General features: G+C 49.7%; 1 non-coding gene across 1 annotated transcript; it reads left to right on the top strand.

Moving 5' to 3' along the window:
* Window positions 1-5784: 5784 nt before the first annotated feature.
* LOC143175868 (5.8S ribosomal RNA) lies at window positions 5785-5939 on the top strand. Its single transcript, XR_013000519.1, has one exon. It is a non-coding gene; the product is annotated as a 5.8S ribosomal RNA (ribosomal RNA).
* The last annotated feature ends 1561 nt before the right edge of the window (window positions 5940-7500 follow it).

Genomic DNA, 7500 nt, shown 5'->3' with positions numbered 1-7500 from the left:
GGAATCCCCGCGTCGGAGAGTAAAACGCCGAAGGCTTACTTATGAAACTTACGTCTCTCGACGATGGGACGATCCACGCGAAGAGTTGTTACGTGCACGCGTATGGTGCGATTGCGTCGATTCGCTTTTCTGTACGGGGAGCAATAGAACGTTGAGTTGACTTATCGGGTCTTCGTTGGAATTACCGTCGCTGGCATTGTAAACTCCAGATGACCTTGTGATTCCTTCGTCGGGCACTGGTAAAGGGTGGCGATGATGCGTTCTATAATAGAAATACCCGTCGTAGCGTTTCTTCCGAGTCAACCCGCTCACGAAACACTCTCTCGTCGTGGAATCCCCGCGTCGGAGAGTAAAACGCGAATTCATAGTATGGAAACTTACGTCTCTCGACGATGGGACGATCCACGCGAAGAGTTGTTACGTGCACGCGTATGGTGCGATTGCGTCGATTCGCTTTTCTGTACGGGGAGTAATAGAACGTTGAGTTGACTTATCGGGTCTTCGTTGGAATTACCGTCGCTGGCATTGTAAACTCCAGATGACCTTGTGATTCCTTCGTCGGGCACTGGTAAAGGGTGGCGATGATGCGTTCTATAATAGAAATACCCGTCGTAGCGTTTCTTCCGAGTCAACCCGCTCACGAAACTCTCTCTCGTCGTGGAATCCCCGCGTCGGAGAGTAAAACGCGAATTCATACTATGAAAACTTACGTCTCTCGACGATGGGACGATCCACGCGAAGAGTTGTTTACGTGCACGCGTATGGTGCGATTGCGTCGATTCGCTTTTCTGTACGGGGAGAAATAGAACGTTGAGTTGACTTATCGGGTCTTCGTTGGAATTACCGTCGCTGGCATTGTAAACTCCAGATGACCTTGTGATTCCTTCGTCGGGCACTGGTAAAGGGTGGCGATGATGCGTTCTATAATAGAAATACCCGTCGTAGCGTTTCTTCGGAGTCAACCCGCTCACGAAACTCTCTCTCGTCGTGGAATCCCCGCGTCGGAGAGTAAAACGCGAATTCATACTATGAAAACTTACGTCTCTCGACGATGGGACGATCCACGCGAAGAGTTGTTTACGTGTACGCGTATGGTGCGATTGCGTCGATTCGCTTTTCTGTACGGGGAGAAATAGAACGTTGAGTTGACTTATCGGGTCTTCGTTGGAATTACCGTCGCTGGCATTGTAAACTCCAGATGACCTTGTGATTCCTTCGTCGGGCACTGGTAAAGGGTGGCGATGATGCGTTCTATAATAGAAATACCCGTCGTAGCGTTTCTTCCGAGTCAACCCGCTCACGAAACTCTCTCTCTCGTCGTGGAATCCCCGCGTCGGAGAGTAAAACGCCGAAGGCTTACTATGAAACTTACGTCTCTCGACGATGGGACGATCCACGCGAAGAGTTGTTACGTGCACGCGTATGGTGCGATTGCGTCGATTCGCTTTTCTGTACGGGGAGTAATAGAACGTTGAGTTGACTTATCGGGTCTTCGTTGGAATTACCGTCGCTGGCATTGTAAACTCCAGATGACCTTGTGATTCCTTCGTCGGGCACTGGTAAAGGGTGGCGATGATGCGTTCTATAATAGAAATACCCGTCGTAGCGTTTCTTCCGAGTCAACCCGCTCACGAAACTCTCTCTCGTCGTGGAATCCCCGCGTCGGAGAGTAAAACGCGAATTCATACTATGAAAACTTACGTCTCTCGACGATGGGACGATCCACGCGAAGAGTTGTTTACGTGCACGCGTATGGTGCGATTGCGTCGATTCGCTTTTCTGTACGGGGAGAAATAGAACGTTGAGTTGACTTATCGGGTCTTCGTTGGAATTACCGTCGCTGGCATTGTAAACTCCAGATGACCTTGTGATTCCTTCGTCGGGCACTGGTAAAGGGTGGCGATGATGCGTTCTATAATAGAAATACCCGTCGTAGCGTTTCTTCCGAGTCAACCCGCTCACGAAACTCTCTCTCGTCGTGGAATCCCCGCGTCGGAGAGTAAAACGCGAATTCATACTATGAAAACTTACGTCTCTCGACGATGGGACGATCCACGCGAAGAGTTGTTTACGTGCACGCGTATGGTGCGATTGCGTCGATTCGCTTTTCTGTACGGGGAGAAATAGAACGTTGAGTTGACTTATCGGGTCTTCGTTGGAATTACCGTCGCTGGCATTGTAAACTCCAGATGACCTTGTGATTCCTTCGTCGGGCACTGGTAAAGGGTGGCGATGATGCGTTCTATAATAGAAATACCCGTCGTAGCGTTTCTTCCGAGTCAACCCGCTCACGAAACTCTCTCTCGTCGTGGAATCCCCGCGTCGGAGGGTAAAACGCGATATATAATAGTATATGCCAGTGGTTCGCGCGCGTCGTCTCTGAGATACGCGGTCGACAGAGTTCCGAAAACACGTGATGTGCCACGATTTCCGTGCGTCTTACATCTTTCGACGATGGGACGATCCACGCGAAGAGAACGTTCGTGCTTGCGTGAGGTGCAACAGCGTCGATTCGCTTTTCTGTACGGGGAGAAATAGAACGTTGAGTTGACTTATCGGGTCTTCGTTGGAATTACCGTCGCTGGCATTGTAAACTCCAGATGACCTTGTGATTCCTTCGTCGGGCACTGGTAAAGGGTGGCGATGATTCGTTCTATAATAGTAATACCCGTCGTAGCGTTTCGACCGATGTCACCCGCCACGAATGTCTCTCTCGACGTGGAAACCCCGCGCCGAAGAGTAAACGCGAAGGCTTACCATACGAAAGAAAACGGTATTATACGCCTGTGGTATGTGCGTCTCGGCTCTGTGATACGCGATCGGCAGAGTTACAAAAAAACGTTGATGGGCCACGATTTCCGTGCGTCTTACATCTTTCGACGATGGGACGATCCACGCGAAGAGTAGTTACGTGCTCGCGCGAGGTGCGATAGCGTCGATTCGCTTTTCTGTACGGGGAGAAATAGAACGATGAGTTGACTTATCGGGTCTTCGTTGGAATTACCGTCGCTGGCATTGTAAACTCCAGATGACCTTGTGATTCCTTCGTCGGGCACTGGTAAAGGGTGGCGATGATTCGTTCTATAATAGAAATACCCGTCGTAGCGATTCGGCCGAGACACCCGCCACGAAACTCTCTCTCGTCGTGGAATCCCCATGTCGGAGAGTAAAACGCGAAGGCTAACTATATAAGAAACATATAGTATTATTTATGCCTGTGGTTCTCCGTTTGTCCTACTCTCAGATACGCGACTCGGAGAGTTACGAATAATCGTGATGGACCACGATTTCTGTACGTCTTACATCTTTCGACGATGGGACGATCCACGCGAAGAGATCATTCCTGCTTGCGTGAGGTGCGATAGCGCCGATTCGCTTTTCTGTACGGGGAGAAATAGAACGATGAGTTGACTTATCGGGTCTTCGTTGGAATTACCGTCGCTGGCATTGTAAACTCCAGATGACCTTGTGATTCCTTCGTCGGGCACTGGTAAAGGGTGGCGATGATTCGTTCTATAATAGAAATACCCGTCGTAGCGATTCGGCCGTGTCACCCGCCACGAAAATCTCTCTCGTCGTGGAATCCCCGCGTCGTAGAGTAAACGCGAAGGCTTGCTATAGAAGACTATAGTTTATACGCCTGTGGTTCACCGGTTGCCTGCTCTCCGGGGTACGCGATCGCGCAGGAGTTACGGAAGAACTTGATGGGCCACGATCTCCAAGCGGCTATATCTTTCGACGATGGGACGATTCACGCGAAGAGAACGTTCGTGCATGCGTGAGGTGCGATAGCGTTGATTCGCTTGTCTGTACGGGGAGAAATAGAACGATGAGTTGACTTATCGGGTCTTCGTTGGAATTACCGTCGCTGGCATTGTAAACTCCAGATGACCTTGTGATTCCTTCGTCGGGCACTGGTAAAGGGTGGCGATGATTCGTTCTATAATAGAAATACCCGTCGTAGCGTTTCGACCGATGTCACCCGCCACGAAATTCTCTCTCGTCGTGGAATCCCCGCGTCGGAGAGTAACCGCCGAAGGCTTGCTATAGAAGACTATAGTTTATACGCCTGTGGTTCACCGGTTGCCGGCTCTCCGGGGCACGCGATCGCGCGAAGGTTACGGAGGGACGTGAAGCGCCCGAGCAATGAAACGTCCGCAGGAGGAAACGAGCAACCGCCGAACATTGTTTCGCGACGTTTCCATAATGTATTGTCGTTTCGCTCGCATCCCGCTTCTTTCCCCTAGTTTCCTCGACGCGTAGTTTCGCAGCCTTAGTGGACGAATCATTCTCGATTCGAGGAAAGATATGCAGTGGGGCGTGCAATGAGCCCGCCAGAGACCACGATCTCCAATGCGTCTTTACATCTTTCGACGATGGGATGATCCACGCGAAGAGAACGTTCGTGCTTGCGCGAGGTGCGTTAGCGTCGATTCGCTTTTCTGTACGGGGAGAAATAGAACGATGAGTTGACTTATCGGGTCTTCGTTGGAATTACCGTCGCTGGCATTGTAAACTCCAGATGACCTTGTGATTCCTTCGTCGGGCACTGGTAAAGGGTGGCGATGATTCGTTCTATAATAGAAATACCCGTCGTAGCGATTCGGCCGAGTCACCCGCCACGAAACTGTCTCTCTTTCGTCGTGGAAACCCCGCGTCGGAGAGTAAAACGCGCGAAGGCTGTGACTGTAACATATATATATACAGTATACAATGCCTGTGGTTTTTGCGCGTGTCGGCTCTTCGGTATACGCGATCGGCCAGAGTTACGGAGGGACGGTGAAGCGCACGAGAAATTGAAACGGCCGCACGATTGGAACCGAGCAACCGTCGAACATTGTTTCGCGACGTTTCCATAATGCGTTTTCGTTTCGCTCGCATACCGCTTCTTTTCCCCTAGTCTCTGAGACGCGTTTTCGAGCCGTTCTTCTACTATCGATTCTCGTAGAGAGAAGGGACCGGGTAGTCTGGAAGTGGAACCCGCATCTTGCGTGTACCGTACACGGAATTGAGAGGACCGGCCGTGAAGCTCGTTTTAAAGCCGTGCGTCTGACACCCAACTCTTGCGCGCCAATTTCGCGGCAAGAGATAATATGGGACGAATGACCGGCAAAGAGCCAGCTGTGAAGTCTGTTTTTTTAATCGAATCCGTGGACGTGTGTATGCCGTAGCGTCGCTCGTCGTGTTCGTTCATGGTCGTTCCGAGAGAAAGAACGAAAGCGGTAACGAAGGGACCGGCCGTGAAGCTCGTTTTAAAGCCGCGCGTCTGACACCCAACTCTTGCGCGCCAATTTCGCGGCAAGAGATAACATGGGACGAATGACCGGCAAAGAGCCAGCTGTGAAGTCTTTTTTCATTATTTGCTTTCAATCGATCGATCGGTACGATTCGTGCAACGTTTCGCGCGATGCGACGCGAAAACATGCGCGCAACAATAGATGCGTCTGATCGGAAGAACGCGAGGGTCGACTGCACGCGATGGATTCAGTATCGGGTAGGATACAAAATATATCCCCGTCGTTTCCACGCGTGCGAGTCTTCTGCGTCTTTCGCGGGTTTTTGAATGCACTATACGCCCGGAACGTCGAGAAATATATACATATTACTTGAACGTTTTTCGTCTCGAAAGGCTTCGGTGTCGTCTCCAAGGCGACGCCTGAATCTCCTTCGCGCGCTGGTCGGAGATTCAGGTATCAACTTTTATCTTCTCTTTGAAAGAAGAGAGATATTAGGTCGAACAAATGAGAATAAAATTATATATGTGAAATATAAAATTTATACGATTACCCTGAACGGTGGATCACTTGGCTCGTGGGTCGATGAAGAACGCAGCTAATTGCGCGTCAACGTGTGAACTGCAGGACACATGAACATCGACATTTCGAACGCACATTGCGGTCCACGGATACAATTCCTGGACCACGCCTGGCTGAGGGTCGTTTACGTACCATACACTGCTTGCGTAGCTCTGTCAAATCCCCGCCGTCGTTCACCTCTTCGGATCGAACGTTTTTTTACCGAAGGGCGCAAAGAACGTTTCTGAGTCGGGTTAAGAGAAGGATGCTACGTACGAGCGAACGATGGGTGTCTCGTCGGCGTTTGTCGCGGACACGCGAAAATTCTGTGAATTTCACGGACAGTGTACGTTCTAGTTGTTGCAAAACGATCGGAATCGTTTGTATGGACTCGCGTGAGTGTTCGCGGCGTCGTGCGTCGTTCAATTACGACCGCCCGCGGATACCGCTCCACTGCGATATGGATCTGAGCGACAACTTTTTCGGCTGTTCGTGAGATGAACGGTTTCGTGTGTTTAGAAAAATTTTTTTTCCCGCGCTCCCGACGTCACCTGAAATGATGCGTCAGAGGTGAAAGAAAATATTAAGAAGTCGAGAGAGAGAGAGACTACACACGTTTTATTCATATTTTGTATACCGTGCGTGAGACGGATGTGCACGACACGTCGTATGTCGGTATATTACCGACTGGCCCCAGGGAGATTGTTTTCTTCCTCTCTTACGAATGAGATGTACGTTTCGGAGGATCGTCGTTACCGAAACACACGGCAAAACGAGACTTCTCGCAGCAGAACCTTTATACACAATACACATCGACTCTTTTTACCCCGAGAGAGAGAGAAAAGGTGTATTTCTTTTTTTTATTTTTCGAATTCGACGCACGAACGCTTTGACGACTGGAGAAAAACACGGTGTGTGTTAAAATCGTGCGGGACGAGCATGCGTATTCGTAACGGGTCGAATAGTTCTTATTCCCCGTCGTCGCGTGTCCTCGCTGGACCACCACCGTGCGCTTCCGCCACGTTCAGTTGAATTTCGAAATATATATATATAAAAAGAATCACCATATACTCTCTTTCGGGAGGTGTATTTTTATCGGTTTCTGCTATAGAGAAGAGACGGAGATCGTGTTGTGAGGTGTAACGTTTCTGTATCCCCGTTTCGGAGGATCGTCGTTATCGGCGGAACACACGTCAAAACGAGACTTCTCGCAGAACCTTTATACACAATACACATCGACTCTTTTACCCCGAGAGAGAGAAAAGGTGTTTTTCTTTTTTTTTTATTTTTCGAATTCGACGCACGAACGCTTTGACGACTGGAGAAAAACACGGTGTGTGTTAAAATCGTGCGGGACGAGCATGCGTATTCGTAACGGGTCGAATAGTTCTTATTCCCCGTCGTCGCGTGTCCTCGCTGGACCACCACCGTGCGCTTCCGCCACGTTCAGTTGTATTTCGAAATATATATATATATAAAAAGAATCACCATATACTCTCTTTCGGGAGGTGTATTTTTATCGGTTTCTGCTATAGAGAAGAGACGGACGATCGTGTGTGACACCACGTGGTAACGTTTCCGTATCCCCGTAAAATACGTTTATCTTTTCTCGTAGAAAAGAGAGAGGAAGAGGCAGGAGCTCCTCTTTGGCGAGGCTTTCGAACGTCGCGTCCCGTCCGCCGGAATATAATGATATAAATATATA

Source organism: Nomia melanderi, unplaced genomic scaffold, assembly GCF_051020985.1.
Source record: "Nomia melanderi isolate GNS246 unplaced genomic scaffold, iyNomMela1 scaffold0239, whole genome shotgun sequence".
Classification (NCBI taxonomy): Eukaryota; Metazoa; Arthropoda; class Insecta; order Hymenoptera; family Halictidae; genus Nomia; species Nomia melanderi.
The sequence above is the reverse complement of the archived record's forward strand: the minus strand, read 5'-3'. Positions and strand labels throughout refer to the sequence as shown.